At 33.0% G+C, this 17207-nt stretch overlaps 1 protein-coding gene across 1 annotated transcript in view; it reads right to left on the bottom strand.

The window, feature by feature from the left end:
• LOC118187530 (equilibrative nucleobase transporter 1-like) overlaps nt 1-16708 on the bottom strand; it is a 321014-nt gene extending 304306 nt beyond the window's left edge. Inside the window, exon 1 of the mRNA XM_085811987.1 lies at nt 16578-16708. The gene's annotated coding sequence lies outside the window, so the exon portion shown is untranslated. The remainder of the gene's footprint in view (nt 1-16577) is intronic.
• Nucleotides 16709-17207: the final 499 nt, after the last annotated feature.

The following is a 17207-nucleotide window of genomic DNA, read 5'->3' as shown; positions in this document are numbered from 1 at the left end:
AAAATAGATCACTCATACAGACGGCGATTCTTTCGTTAAATATTTTCAGCAAAAATACTCGGTCGAAAATTTTGCTTAAATTTTGTTTAAAGTATGAGATTAATTATTATAAACAAAATGATTGTCGAAGGCAAATATTCTTTTACAGGAATAATCTTCATAATATTCCCTACACAAAATCGTCTGCTGGTATAAAATATCTTAGGTAGTCATATTTATATACGCATTTATTTTGACCGTTGCATCAACGCAACAGCAGCGGCTAATGTGTTAAAAGATAATGTAAATGTGACATATGAAGGTAAAACATATGGTGCGGGTGAATTTTAAAAGTTTCATTGGATATAACGCATAAATAGTTTCTCCCTACAACTTTAAATCACATACCAATTTGAGATATATTTATATTTTTCATATTTAATATTATGAGATTAAAAATAGTTAAATGATACGAAAATGCTATCTAGTGTTTACAAATTCCTATTTAAAGTTAATTTGCTGTTTCTCATGACCATGTATTAAAGGTAAGTTTGAAGGAAAACTTTAAATTCGGTTTTCACAAAACAAATTTTTTGGTAGTTCCGAAAGTCTTGAAAATGCTCCATGCGACTTTATTTTAGTTCAAAATGAATGATATTTGGAAGAAACTATTTTGTTATATGTTACAGTAGAACTGTGTATGCATTTTTGGATATGAGGTTATTAAAAAGTTTAAACTTGTGATAATGTTTAACAAAAGGTGATATTTTTCCGAAAACTGGGTTTAAGTTCACAAAATTCTTTTTTAAAATTTTTTTATTCATCATATTCAATAACGGATACAAAAAATCTTTTGTTAAGTCTTTATAACTAACTAAAATAAAAAATTAGGAAAAAATATTGAAAATTAGAGAGCAAGGAGCATTTTTAATCTTTAATTAAAATAATGAACTATTTGTTTTAAAAATTTTTAATTTAAAATAAATTGACATTTTGAACATTTTATAAACTGATGTTATAATATATATGTCTAAAATTTCTTGTTGAAAACACAAAAGCTTAAAAAACTAATTTTTAAAGTCCAGTTTAAAGTGGCAGTTTAAGGGGACGGTGTGTAAAAATGTTAACAAATGTTAGTTCTAAGAATTTTTTATTTTGAAGGCATAAACATTTTAATATGGTTTAAAATTATGTAAAAAGCCAATAAATAAAGGCAATAAATTTGTAAAAAGACATTAATTTAAGAATTTACTATGCTTTCATGGCTCAACATTCTGATTCGCCGGTTCGTATCACGTGACCCCAAGTGATCTTATCTCACGTAAACTACGCTACAAAAATCTAATTCTCTCAGAAATTACCTACATTAGTTTTAACTTACATCTTAAATTAAATCTTATGAAATACAAGTTTAAATGCAAGATTTGTTTCCATTTGTACCAATAGCTTACTAAAAAATTATGTAAAACCGCAGTGTTTTACTTCGCTAATGCATTCTCATTAGATTTGATGAATTTAACCCTTGATTTTGCCTTTTCTGTATTTTTGCCTTCGAGTGAGTGGTGTGATTGCATCCTAATTAATTCCCGCGAATGGTTTTACGGCATAAAATTTAACTAGTAAAAATTCTATGTAATTGTATGCCAGTATTGAAAGAAACAATCAATCTGATAAGAAATGGCTACGACTCGTTTTGAAAATGAAGGGTAAAAGGTTACCAGCAAAGATATTCCGTTTGGCATCAGTTGTACCATTATTGGCGACTTTATCGTTATATTGCTTTATTCTTAAAAAAAAAAAAAAAAAAAAAAAAAAAAACCTTTTCTACTTATATTACTAATACTCACTTCGTAGCAAAAGTATCCATACCATTCATAAATTTCTTTATTAAATTCGAATAGTTCATAAATTGAATCAAAGATTAATCTTCAAAGAATGCTCTTCAAGGATTTCTTTTTGAAATAATTAAGAAGAATAGATTCTTCTTGAATCGCTTCATAGCACTGCTAATGACAGTCTTTTCTATTTCTTCAATTTCTCGATGAAATTATTTTTGCTTTCGCCTCCTTCTCAGCTATTACTTGATCTTCACATTGTATAGAGTAATTGAGCAATACTCTGCATATTCTGCTTTCGCTGAGATGTTTTCAAGGGTGAAATACAAAGAGTTGGTTGAACGAAATATGATATTATAATCTATCCACTTAAAACTGCACAAAAGTATTTCACTATACTACTGCATTTCATTCATTTGTAAGATTTCTTTCTATACTCAAAGTTATCTTAGATGACTGAAAGCTCAATATGACAACTGTTAGCTTGCATGGCTCATAATACTCGTCATTCACAAACGATTTTTATAGCTTTTAGACAAGCGTCGGATAATGCTTCTAAATTTCGTCCCGCAAAAATAATAGAGGATGCGATAAGCCACAGGTGTTGCAAAGAACGTAACTATGACATTCGTATCTTTCATATTTTGTCAAAAGCTTTTTCAAAATCGAGAAAGCAAACGGTTATAATTTTCATATTTTAAGCATCATCCGACGCTTGTCTAAAAGCTATAAAAATCGTTTGTGAATGACGAGTATTATGAGCCATGCAAGCTAACAGTGGAATAACTATTGGAGATTGAAAAAAAAATTTCAAAGCATGCTTTAACTCAGGAAAAAATATTTGGCTATCTAAATTTGGCGGCAAATTGTTATCGTCATTTTATTATAGTTATTAGAAAATATTAAAAGCTATCGGATAAGATATTATCTACATTTCTCAAAATTCATCGAAGGTATACATATTATTATCTTTTTCATTCAAAATTTGCATTACACTCATATGATATGTACATATAAAGAAAGGAAAACAGAAAATTAGAAAAGAATAATTAAACATATCTACAAAATTCTCCTCAATGAACACTTCCTTTTAGTTTTAAAAGCGATTTTAAGTCTATCTCTATGCATACATATTCGTATACAGGGTGTTTTATCAAATCGGTTACAAACTTTCAGAAGAGAAAGAGTACACTGCGCAAAAAAAGGACAGTTCTATGTCTCCCGCTCTACTGGGTCGATTGACAAAATTCAACTTGCGTTTTTCATGTCTCGAAAGCGCGACTTAGGATATGTATTAGATCTATATATAGCATTGTTCTAATATAAAAATAAAATCGGACTTTTTATGAAATAACATATAATTTTTTTTCATATTTCAGTTCTACGACTCACATTAAGTCAAACTACCAAGTTTTGTAAAAATTGCTCGAGTAGTTTTTAAAAAATTAGCTCTCAAAATTTTAGCTCCGAGATGTTAATTGAGTTTGGTATATATTTATTAATCTCTCTTTTTTTATTAAACTTATTTGATTTTTCCTTTCACGTTTCGAAATTCAGGTTCATTCCAAATAAAATCCCCCCCCATTTTTTATAATTTATTTTTAAAATTTGTATTTTTAAATAATTTTTATAAATTTTTCAAAAAACATTTTGAATTATAATCTGTAAAATTTTATTATCATCTTAAAGTAGACGTATTTCTAAGCATACCTGCCAAAAAATTACAGTTTTACATTCAAAATTTCCGAAGATATACGTGAATTTATATATTGGCGCGTTTTGAAATTTGGCATACTTGTTGAAAGCGTTAAAACATTAAATGTGGTTTAGACGCTATGCTAAAATTATTTGAAAATAGGAACGATGTCACTTTTTGTCCGCTTATGCACAATGTAAAAAGCTTATGAGGTGCCCTTTTTTCCCTCTCCGGCATAATGGAAGGGAAAGGAAAATTGGTTGCCATATATTAAGAAGTTCGCCAAAGGAATTAGTCTTGGCGCAAATTAGAAAAAAGTGCGCCAAGATAAATTTTTGAAATTTTTTGTATATTTCAAACCAAATTTGACAAAATTAAAAATCTAGGCATAATTTGAGCCGTAGAATCGAAATATGGAAAAAAATTGGTATGTTATTTCAGAAAAGACCGATTTTGTGTCAAAATACATATGTTAGAACAATGCTATATATAAATCTAATATATAGCTAAAGCGCGCTTTCGAGACCTGAAACACGCAATTTGAATTTTGTCAATCGGCCTAGTATAACGGGAGATATAGAACTGCTCCATTTTTTTTTTCCGCAGTGTACATCTAGACGATGGAAAATCGAATGGCAAAGTCGAAAAGGCTTTCCTGCTGCGGTAGTGATAAGAAGAAAAAAAAAAGAAAGGAAGGAAGAACAGGAGAATAGGAACAGTGGAAAGAAACATATTTATCATGCTTAGTGAAGCAGAAATCAAGATAATTAGAAAAATAGACAACAATCAAACATCATAGAATATGTCCGAAATTACGAACCCGGACCAAGATGCAGGTCTCACATCTTCGGCTCATGGAAGATCTGTGGAAAATACCGCGCATGTCCCGGACTGCCTAAGCAGTTGCCACTATGCTTGCAACTACTTCTTAGCACTAGTCCACGTTGGTTTCGTAGACCAGTGTCTTGATGTACCCCCCCCCGAGAAGACGTAGTCAATGCAAGTGAGATCTGGCGATCTTGCTGGCCAATGCATCGGACTCCTCCCCACCTGCCGATTCCATGCTAAGGATACGTTTCGAACATAATTTCGATCATTTTCGTTGATAATAATCGTCTGTTTCTGTTCTTATTTCTTGGTTTTCGCTACACTAAGCGTAATAAACATATGCTTTCATTCTGTTCGTGTTCTTTCTTTCTTGCGTTTTGTGTCATCACTGCCGCGCCAAGAAAGCGTTTTCGACCATGCATTTCTATTGTTATCCCATTGTCTAGATCTAATCTATCTCTGTTGTAACCGATAAGTTTGTAAACGATTTCCTGAAACATCTTATATATATATGCGGCTTAAGTGTTTGTCGCCGATAGTTTATTGGTTGCAAATTGTTTTATTCCCCGTGCAGTGCAGCGCGTGACGAATATTATGAGAAAGCTAAGCCGGAAAAATTAAAAATACAAGAGCACGTGCATTTAACATTCAATAAATAAATTTAACATCTATATATAATAGAATTCGGAAATATGCAACCGGCAACGATGAAAAAACAAATAAAATGAAATAAATAAATATCTTTATGCGGCTTAAGAGTCTGTTTGTCGCCGATAGTTTATGGGTTGCTTGTGTAACTGTACTAGCCAATGGGGTGAAGTTGCTACGGCACAGGGTTGCCGTTTCAATTGAGACGTAGACAATTTCCTGTAAAACTTGCCTTTGCTACGAGCATCGATAAGTCTCAGAGCCAAACGCTTCAGCGTGTTGGCATTGTTTTACCTGAACCTGCATTTGGACACGGTCAACTTTATTTTGCCTGTTCCAGAGTTCGTGAAAGAATGGATGTAAAATTAAAAGTAATGGAGGGTCCTCTGTAAGGCGAGCTTAAAAAATGATGGAAAGATCTACACAAGAAATGCTGTGTACAAAGAGATAGTTGACAAGTGAATTAGCATTTTATTATTTAAATTACCTTTATTTATTGAGCTAGCGGTAGCTCTTAAGAAATGCACCGCCAATGGTTTCCTTCCTTGCAGTCTACTTTAAGCAATTAAGCAAGTCGAAGGGGGAAACCCCATGGGGCAGTAAGCCAAGGGGCGTCCTCGCCGCCTGCCCTGGATAATTCAGTTTGAATTATCAGCCACCTTTGCAGAAATCATTTTAATTACAATTTATAATAACTAGAACAGCGGTCATTTCGTATGACCGCCGGGCTTTCTAGTATATTGGTGTTAGAAAGATAAAAAATATGTAAATTGCGATTGAATAATAGCCCTTCATTTTTAAATTCAATTTATTTCCTCTCTCTATTCTAGAACTACTAATCACTTTTAAATTCAGCGGCTCAACAGCCCTAGTGGGCCAAGGCCAGCAGTGCCTCGAAATCTGCTTTCTTGACCATGGGCCCGAGGTTGCGTAAGCATATGCCCTGAACAAGTCGTCAGCTTGTTGCAGAACACCCAGTGTTTAGTCCCCAAGCGAACTTGGCTCTCATTTTATCGACACAAGGGACGAAAGGCTGAGTCTCCCTTGCCCAGCCCGGGGATCGAACCCCGGATCTGTGGTGCTGCTGCGCGCTGCTCTAGCCACTACGCCACCGGGCCTCACTAATCTCTTTTAGTTATGAAAGAAGTAAGAAGTGTGTAATGAACCCTTCATTAACTCAATATAAGTTCGCAGTTAGCCCCACTTGGGCATACATAAAAGCCAACACTTCTGGCTTAATACGTAACAATAAACTTAAAATTAAATGTTGTAAGTTTAGCCTAACGATTCACGGAATAATTTATAGAGGAGGATGGCTCTGACTCTTAAATATCGGCACAAACAAGCCGGATGGCTAGAAGCGCTCAACGCCATAGAAATCTAATCCTAGGTAATTCAAGATAGCAACGTGGACTTCAAACAGACATAACTTGCTCTAAAATCACCTTCCTAAACCTTCCCTTAAATGTTGTTTTTTTCTACCTCATTTGATACACGCTCGCTAGCTTATTAACATTCTAGCAAGAAGGCGTGGGTGACAATGAGAATCAAAGGAAAGTCGCTTTAAAAAAAATTAGCTGTTAACCTCTTAACTGCCGCGGGCGTATATATACGCCTTGCTCAGCCGATGCGTTAACTGCCCCAGATGCGCCCAGATGCGCAGCCGATGCGTTAACTTTGCGAATAATTTTAGGTGTAGCAGCGCAAAGCAAATGATAGCAGTTTGGAAGGACGTATATATACGCCTGGGGCAGTTAACGCATCGGCTGAGCAAGGCGTATATATACGGCCGCGGCAGTTAAGGGGTTAAACAAATTAAATGGTTAGGCAATTACGGCAAAGCCTCGAGAGCTATCTGCCTAAGGGAAAGGATGCCTTCGTGGAGGACTTTCTAAGAGAAACTGGCTCGTATACACGTAACAAATGGGGAAAACCACGAAAACACCCATGCGGACAGCTCGTTCGCAGGATTCGAACCCCGGACCGAACTACCAGTGTTCAGCGACTTTACCGCTCGGCCGATGGTGAGCCGACAAATTAAATGAATCTCCACAATGCTGTTATTGATCTGCACGGGTTTCTTTTGTAATTCTTTTGGATTCATATTCTTTTGGAATGGGTCATAGTGTTCTGAGCAAAACATTGAAATTAAAGTTTAAAAATTTCAACCGAGAGAAACGAATACCGAACGTTTAAAAATATTAACAAACATGTTAACGCCCTTATACCATATGAAATATTATTCATTCATTCGAAAAATAATTTTTCATATTTTCCGAAGGCAAATAAAGTTATACGTTGAACAGTCGAAAATTTTATTAAATTATATATATTGGACGATTTTTTACCATCCCTTAGACATCTGGAAAACCGATTTTTCAAGAAAGTCTTAATAAAGTTTAAGTGAAAAGTGAATTCCGACGATTGAAAGTATGCAACAGCTACAGAGAAATGTTTATATGAGATGCCATAGTTTTATGCTAGTAGAACTATCAACTACTGACGCTTTTGAGATAGTTAAACAACTCTCTTGGATTTTGCAAATGGAAATATTCGCTGTCTCTGTTGGCTTCAAAGTTACTTTTTCTAACTTTAAATATTATGATTTTTATAAATAAATGTCTTTTTACAGAAACCAGAATAATTTTAAAAGATTGGTATCTTAGAAATTAGAAAATCTCGCAGTTCGCAGCAGAAAGCACTATAAATGCAGGATCATGATTACTCATGGTCACCCATACTACGCATTACTACAATGAGCTAAAAAGCTACGAAATGCCATTCATAAATTATAAGATGTATATAAAATTTGTTAAGAACCTTTCCTATTAGTAAAATGCTAGGAGCCTACTACAGTATCAAAGGACTCGGGTTTGAATTCCGGAGAAGGCATGGATGTTTGTAAATATATAGTGTGTTCGAGGCAGGGAAGTACTCTAAATATATGGGCAGCCGGAAGTCCTTTCGATAGCTTGGTGGTACGGAAAGAGGCATGGGAGACTTTCCGACCCGTCCTTCCCGGAGTGCTCTCCATCAGAATTGGGAGAGGAACAGAGCGAAGTGGCACTGTCACCCGTATGGTTTTCAAGCCTCTTGCCAGTGACTGGTCCGGATGAGTTGCTCTCCTAACCACGACGAATTTCGTGGGGTTGTTCTGGAGTTACTGCCAGACAAGCGAGATAAGTCACGACACAGCATTCTTTCGTTCTCTGTGATAATTATGCGGGGCGTTTGTAAAGGTCTGAGGCAAACGTTAAAGTTAGATCAGGAAAATAAAAATTAATGACTGTTATAAAAGAATACGAAATTTCAAATTCCACCCTCCTGTGCCAATGCCGTCCTCGTGCAGTGCTCTGCCGAAATTGCAATGAGTTGCATAATTTATTATCTTAAGATATTGATTTTACTGAAGTCGGATGCATTTTAACAGTAATACCGATAGAACTGATACGAATTTCGTTTATAGGAAAGAGGCGAGTCGCCAAGGGATTGTTTTGCGAATAGCACAACAAATCTGGCTTGTCTGACATCATCAGAACACGCGCGGGAAAGTCATCGAGGCAAGGAGTACAAGATTACTCCAGTCGCTAGCATGAGCCTTCGATATCATATAGGTGATAGCACGATTTTGACCAGTTTCACCCCAATTTTGAGGGTGAACGTTCAACGTTTATTTGCTTGGCCAATTCATGATAAAACGCGCTGACCTTTTTTACTCCTGAAGAAACTGGCTAGGATCTATCTGTACCTAGGCAATCTCGGGCACGGGGGTATAAAATTTATGAACTTGGTGGTTCTGAAGGCTCTGGGAAAGGTCACTTATTGGCCGGCCCCGGAGTCTGGCACGTCCTAGCGCGGCGTGGTTCTAGTAACCCGGGGGTCTCCCCCGGGGTCGCTGGGTAATGTCCCGCTGCGACGGGCTCGCCCAAGTGACTGGTAGGAGCATTAGACGACCGGTGCTGCCTGGGGCCTGACCCCAGGTGGTGCGCTTCTCTCCTGGAAGGTAATAGTGTAGGTTGAACCTCTACGACGTGCCCAAAGGGAGAGTGGACCTGTAGTGGGCTTAAGTTCCCGGAGCAGGGCAGCCAAAATCCTCTACTCCTGAAGAAGAGGGACTGCATCTGAAAGATTTATTTAAAATCTAAGCCAAAATAACGTTGCTTTTTTAACCTAATGTTAAATTTTTCATCGGCGTATTTCTCTTCCATCTAACAGTAGGCTGGTGAATGTAAACTCCGCGACCTCGTTTTCTAAAGTGTAAGTTTAAGGAATATTTAGTTAGCAATTTTCTTTTTCGTTTTTTACCTTTTATTACAATGAAAATTTATTTTGCTTTTTATGTCATCAAATTTGTTAAAATATCCTTTATATTTACAAGAAAGAATGACAGTTTATATAAAACTAAAAATAAATATTTGCTAAATAAATCGCTAAATAAAAATAAATATTTGCTAAATAAAATAAAATTCCTACGAAACGTAACTCTAGTTTTTGAAAAATCCTGGATAAAAGGTTTGTGATAAAATTTTAGATATTTACTGTTCTGCTTAATATTATTAGCTTAAAGGGGAAATTTGCCCAGAAGGGCTGTTAATTTCGTTTTGACATTTTACGTCGTCCACTATAAAACGGCGTTTCACTCTTCAAATTGTTGCCCCCAAATATTAGAGCCCTGCATTATATTTAAAGAAAATAAATAATGAAGAATCTGCATGAATGTATGTATGTTTCTCGCATTGTGAAGAGACAACGGTACCTAGAGACATCCAATTTTGAATAACGTAGGCCTCCACTCGAATATGGGCATTTGGAAACCCGAATTAGGAATTTGTTTTATTATCTATTTCATATCTTGCAAACCTTTAACGAATTTTTGATTTACAAGCTCAACGATTTCAAAGTGAGCAATGGCAACATTGTAGGAGAAAAAAAAAATGTCTCCAGCGCTCGAGACTGTATATCGGAAATTCTAAAGGTATGCTCATTTTAAAATTATTTTGTTATATTTAATAAATAAAGGTAGCATACAAAGCTTTAAAAAACGCATTTTTGGGCATGATATAAAATCTGAAAGTTTTCAGATTTATTTATTTATTTATTTATTTTTCCTAATTTCTTTCCTCTTTCTTTTTTTCCCATTATCACAAGGAAAAAAAGGTTTCCGCGTCTTAAATCGGGTTTTGTCTTCTGTTCTTTCAGTGATATAATTATAGGGCTGAGCAAGTCGAAATGAAGACAGGAAGAAAATAACTATGAGATGTGTGCGTTGTTCTTAAGTCACACTTGAATTAGAGTTCTTGTTTGCTTCAGGTCCAAACACTACTATGTTATTAAACGCCATAAGCAGATATTTTCGAAGCAAAGGTCAATAGTTACTTGCACACTAAAGCAAATCTTTTCGCGCCTTTTGAATTTCCCCTGAATGAACTTCGGATAAGTTACGCTCTTTGAAGTTTGGTGTATTTAATTATGGCAAAGCACACTAGGGCTATCTGCCTAAGGGAAGGGATGCCTTCGTGGTGGACTTTCTAAGGGAAACCGACTCATATACACGTTACACATTGGGAAAACAACGAAAACGCACATGCAGCCAGCCCGTTCGCGGGATTCGAACCTCAGACCGAACTACCAGTGTTCAGTGGCTTTACCGCTCTGCCGCTGGTGGGCCCTCGGATAAGTTAAGGCATTTGAATTTCGAATAATTTAACAGAAACGTGAATTTGTGGGAAAACCTGAGTTAACTCACTTGTTTTTTTAAATACGAGAAAAACACAAAGTGATTAATGATCAGTTCTAAGAAACCGAAATGATTCGAATGTTTAACTTTAAAAAAAAAAGAGAGAGATAAGCTACGTGAGAAATCATTTTAATGTTTATTCTGTTAAAAACAGGAGTAAATATTTCCGGCGGTATTTATTAGCATTTGAATATTCACTACATATATACAGCTGCAAGTATATTGATCTCAGTTTATTATCAAATAAAGAATCGATATATTATATACGTTCGTCACATAACGCAGGAACAAAGAGGCTAAGAGTATGAAATTCGGTTCACACATTGTGAGGACTGTGAAGATGCGCACTCCAAGCAATATGCATTTTTTCTTTTCAAATTCAGTTTAGAATTTTTTCTTTAATTTAATATTAAAAGTATTTTTGTCTATTTTTCGGGCGTACCTTTACTTAATAAATTAAAAATCTGAGAATTTTACTACTGCTACAAAAAAGAAAAATAATTCCATTAAATGAAATTTATTCCAAATATTTGATAATTTCTTGATTTTTGACGGGTTTTAATACAATTGTTTTACACAGATATGCAGTAAATTGGAAAGGAAAAAAATCTGATGTGTACACCACATGACTTGAATATTAAATTATAGGCATTTTTTCTTGCATTTTATTTAAACGTATTGGATTAAGTTAAATGTACTTCGTCGATAGCGCGTAAACCACAATAGAATAAATGCACTCTTTCAAATTCACTATATTTATTTACCACAGCGACACTAGCTTCACTTAATAGCGTTACATTTCGTTCATATTATAAATCCGAATGCATATAAATTTATACCATTTGAAGAATTATCTAATCGTTGCTACATGTTCTATTCAAATACTATAATAAATCTAAAACTATGTATAAAAGAAATTAAGCAAACAAAACAAAAAAGAAGCAATTTTTTACAAACGGTTAGTATTTCTCATTCAATTAATTCAGTTCTAACTTCGCGACAAGGCAAAAATACATAAAAACTCAAAATATGTATATTAAAAATTACGAAGTAAATCTTAAACACTTATTTCCTCAAATAAATTCCAGAATGGACTAAATATGATTTAATTCGTAATAATAAATGAAGGCGTTATCTTTGTTGCTGCGAAGCTTAGTTTCTCTAGATTGGCAGTAAATCCGCTATTTTGCCAAGTTTGAAACGTAAACAAACATGTCCGCCATTGCAAAATTTATTAGGCTTAGCTACACTTAAACAACTTTTAAATTGTTGATAACTCCACAAATATTGCATGCAGATTTAATATAGATATAAAAACTTTAACCGGAAGATAAGAACAACGTAATTCAATCATTTTTAAAGCAAAAAATGCACAACTTAGAAACATATAAGAGTAAAGAAACTGAGATCACTGAGCCGGTTAACAGAGTGGATATATATATATATATATACATATATTTGTATACGTTTGGTGCGGTCAATTGAAACCAAAATACGAGGTGCACATCTGCATGTTATAGCAGTCCTATACACAAAATTTCAACGTGCTGAGGCTACTTGTTTTTGAGTTATGTGAGATACGTAGTACGTACGTACGCACAGACGCCACGAAAAATTCTCTTTAGAATTCATTTTAAATCAGTTTTATAATTTTTTTGGAGGAAACAAGAGTCTTTTATTCAGTCCTTACGTACAGATGTCACTCAAAAATATCGTTAAATTGCATTCGATAGCTGTCAAAATGGATATTTTCGTTGAAGTATGATGCCTGAAAATTTTCGCTATTATAATACTTCCTTTTTACTTCGTTCAAGGAAGTAAAAATGAAACTTGTAAAATTAAATAAATACTATATGCAAAACCTATTTAAAAATAGAAAAATGATACACCTTCTACAATAAGCCTGATTTTTTTTGCAAATCATTCTTTCCAGAAGAATAAAAAATAAATAAATTCAATATCAGAGAAATGTACGTAAAAGAGAAAAGAATTGTGCGACACATAATGGCTTCAAATTCTCGAAACTGTATTTTTAAAGATTACTAGATGCCCGAGGAATAACGGTAGCTTTCTCTTTTGCACAACTTTATTAATGCAGCATATTTAGGAAAAATTTAAAAGACCATCTAAATAATATTTTTATAATTTTTGTTTTAAAAAAGGTCTGGAGTTCTTTTCTTATAATCTACAAAAATTTCAGAACTTTATAACATATACAGTGTACTGGAATTTTAAAATAATACTAACGAAACGGTTGGAAAAAATTGAGAGATTTTCGCCATGGCGAAAACTAAAAAGTTACGCTAAATTTTTGGCATAACTTTAGTTAACTTTTTTTCTTGAGCTATCAGATGTTGCAAGCAATAAAATTGAGAGTTTTAGTTTGTTCATCAAATGAAAATAGAATGTACGAAAAATCGCTTCAACATTAAATTTTTTTTAATTAAATCATATTTTGAAAAAAATCGCTTCGAGATATACACGTTACTGCTTGAACAACATATGCTCCGAATTTTCTAACTCTAGCCTCCTTCTCAGGGGTATGTTACAAGCCCATGTGCAGATTCTTCATTTTATACCAGTAAGGCAGATGAATAAACGCATTTATTAAACGTAACAAAATCTTAAATTTACATGTATTTGGGTTGGGTAAATTCTGCCGATTATTTTAGCCCAAATGGGCTTTGACCCAGAAGGGCTATTAGTCTCAAAACGGCATTTTGCGTTGAATCACTTTAAATGCCTAAATTACTTTCCAAATTGTTGCCACCAAATATCATCGCCCTGTACTATATTTAAAGAAACTAAGTAATGAAGAATCTGCAGGAATGTATGTATTTTTCTCGCACTGTGAAACATCAGTGGTACCTCGATGAGTGATCCAGTTGTGAATAACATAGTCCTCCACTGGAGTATCGCCTCTTGGAAGCCCGAATTTGGAATTTGGTTATTGTCTATTTCATAATTTATAAAACTTTCACGTACTTTTGATTAAAAACTCAACGATTTCAAAGCGAGCAATGGCAAAACTATACGGACGACAAAAAACAAACAAAAAAAATATATATATATATATATATATATATATATATCTTCAGTGCGCTCCACTGTCTATCGGAAATTCTAAAGATATGCAGTTTTTAAATATTTTAACACAATTTAGTGTTAGACCGAATGTTATCGAAAGGTGTATGTGTCTATAAATTTTAAAAAAGCCCGTTTTGGCATAATATAAAATCGGAAAGCTTTCAAAGTTTTTTGTTTAGTTTCCACTAAAATAAACAGGAAATGAACAACATATCGACCTATAACTTATTCTCCGTTGCTGTTTGCAATTTCTTCCCAAAGTTCAGCAATCTGGTCAATGCCTCAACGGTAGGAATACCGACTTTGGATAGCTTAAATAAATTCTGAGCCGCCCTAAGCGGCATCGCTTCTTTGCTATACACTTCACAAATGTCTCAAGCAGCTCCGTGGCTTAGGCACCTCAGGATTAAACGCAAAAAGCCGAAAATGATTTTTTTATACTTCATTTTGATGCCATGAAAAGAACAGGAAGTAATATATCCGCATAAAGAAAAATAAATAAACAAATAAAAATCTGAATGGTTTCAGATTTTAAATTACGTCCAAAGGGGAATTTTTTTCACGTTTTGTATGTTACATTTATTTAACACGTTCTTCGCACTTAAACCATAAAATTCAATTCAACAGCAATATCACAAAATTTTAAAATGAGCATATCTTTAGAATTTCCGATACGGAGTCTCGCGCGCTGGTGATAAAAATGTTTTTTCTGTACAACGTTGTCATTGCTCGCTTTGAAATCCTTGAGTTCGTTAAGCAAAAATTCGTTAAAGTTTTACAACATATGAAATCCATAATAAAACAAATTCCAGATTTCAAATTTGGGCTGTTCGCAGTAGGATTACGTTATTCAAAATTCGATGGCTCTATGTACCGTTGTTTTATCACAATGCGAGAAATATGCATACATTTATGCAGATTTTTCACTATTTAATTTCTTCAAATATAATACAGGATTCTAACATTTGATGGCAACAGTTTGAAAAGTGAAACGGACATTTAAAGTTAACCAACGCAAAATCGCAAAACGAAAACGATAGTTCTTCAGGGATAAAGCCCCTTTGGACTAAGAAAAAAAAAAAAAACTAAACACACTATTTTATAGAGCACATAATTCTCTATCGAATAACATAAAACGCACTGCTAAAAGTTTTTAGTTTTCATACAAAATTTTCGCTTTAAAGAACCCCTGGACTTATGGGCCAACCCAAAAAGCAAACGAAGTATTTTTACCTTCAAATTTAGATGTAATTTGCAAGACACAATCTGAATAAAAAAAAAAAAAAAATCTCAGGAATTAGATGACATTGTGATACAGGTTAAAAAGTAGAAATAGGACGAAAAATACTTATAATGATTATACGAATGTTATAATTAAATATAATTCAAGTAACTGTTCGTATACGCGGAGCTCATGCGAACATACTGCAAGTTAGAATACTTGTTTCATAGTACGTAATTTAAATAGTCAAATTAACAAATAAAAATTTTCAGAAGTATAACAAAATATCTTGTTAAGGAACAAAGCAAACAGGAAAAAATATTTTTTCCTCTATTATGTAACCATGACCTAATCATGACCTACATAACCAATCTAATAAACGTACGAAAGTACGTTGAGAATAAATACACTGAATGTGCTGCTCATTCATATACAATCTGATTCCATTTTGGTTACACCCATTGTAGTGACAAGCATGAATAATTTTCTCATGATATCTGTTTCATCAAATTTGCTAAAAATAAAACATAAATCTCTTCCACAAATCATAATAGAAATATTTTATTAAGTTTTTTAACGGCTGGGTCAAATTATTTTAAATGATATATATATATATATAAATGCTTTATTTCTTCTGAAGATGATCGGAATATATATTCATCAAAGTTCCTTTGTTTTGCATTAGAACTAATATTAGAATTCTCTAATATTAGAAGATACTATCTTTCTAATATTAGAAGATAAGTTTTAAAAAAATTTAATTTATGTAATGTTTAATATTTATTTAATTGAAAAAATAGTTACTAAATTTTAAAAAGAAGTATTAAAATATTTTTCTAAGAAAATCTAGAACTCCAGAAAAATTACTGCAGCAATAATAGAAATAAATTTCAGTTTTTATTTAATAATAATTTTGATATAATTAATAATTTTATTTTAAAATTTAGCTCAAATATATAGTTTTTCTGAATATATTCAGAAATAATAACAAAAAATAATGTTAAAAAATGCATTCAAATCAAATCCAAACTATACACACAAATCAAAAATAAAAGTAAGTATAAATTGTAGTAAAAGTAATTAATACAAATCTATGCATTCAGTTCAAAAAGAAATACAAAATAATAAATTAATGCATTATAAAGTTTATTATTCTTTTATATTCTATATAATTCTTTGTGATTTTTTTTTTTTTTTCTTTTCACTTGGATTATTTTAATACAATATTAAAGTTTTTTAAATTTTTTTAATTAAAGTTCATTTATTTAATTGAAATTTAATTTTAAAATCATTCCCTGATTTCATTTCTTCAATGGGAATATTATTTTACGAATTAAGATTTTGTTTAAGAATGTGTACAAGAAACCTTATCATGTAAAGATGGTTTTTCCAAATGAGGAAGATAAATCGATTGTTTACGGAGAGGAAAAAATAATTTGTTCAGCAATTTTTTTACAAAGTTGGAAGTTTTAGAATTAGTGCACATATTTGCAATTAGCATCAGAATAAATTTATATTACACGCATAATTTTTTTCAACACTTACCCGGAGTTGCGAAATGTAGCTCCTATCCGATATTTAACTTTAAATGCTTTGAATTAAACCGATCCTGTTTTATCCATCGCGGGGATTTTATTTTACATGACTAGCAAACATTTTGAGAATATCGATTGGTTGCTGAAGCTGTTACGTCATGTTGTCATTGAACAAAGAGCTAATACGAAATCTGCAAAATGGAACTTCCAAAAATGATTTAAATGTACAGCAGATTAATGGTGGCGCCATCTATATGTAGCCGAGTGTAATAAAAAGTAGATTGTAAATATTGCCAATAATGATATTAAATAACTCTTTAAAGTAATGTCATACACTATGCGAATGTGCTTTAAAGCACTACTTTAAAGTATTATTTTTTAGTTTCAATTCGAGAATTTTTTAAAAAAATCTAATGTAATATTTGTAATTCTCTAATCCAGTGTGATCTAACCTTTAGTTACCCGAGAGCCGATCAAACCTTCGTATAGGAGAGTGAAGGCGAGAGACATTAAAGAAAGAAAATGAATTACATATAAATTACTAGTTTAATACATCACTTTATTTTACAGTCTAGAAATCAATGTGATGGTTGCCACTGCTTTTTTGATACAAGTTTATTAATGTTCACTTTAATTTCAG

This window comes from Stegodyphus dumicola, chromosome 2 (genome assembly GCF_044657685.1).
Source record: "Stegodyphus dumicola isolate Sdum_Otavi_A_Nest chromosome 2, ASM4465768v1".
Classification (NCBI taxonomy): domain Eukaryota; kingdom Metazoa; phylum Arthropoda; class Arachnida; order Araneae; family Eresidae; genus Stegodyphus; species Stegodyphus dumicola.
The sequence above is the reverse complement of the archived record's forward strand: the minus strand, read 5'-3'. Positions and strand labels throughout refer to the sequence as shown.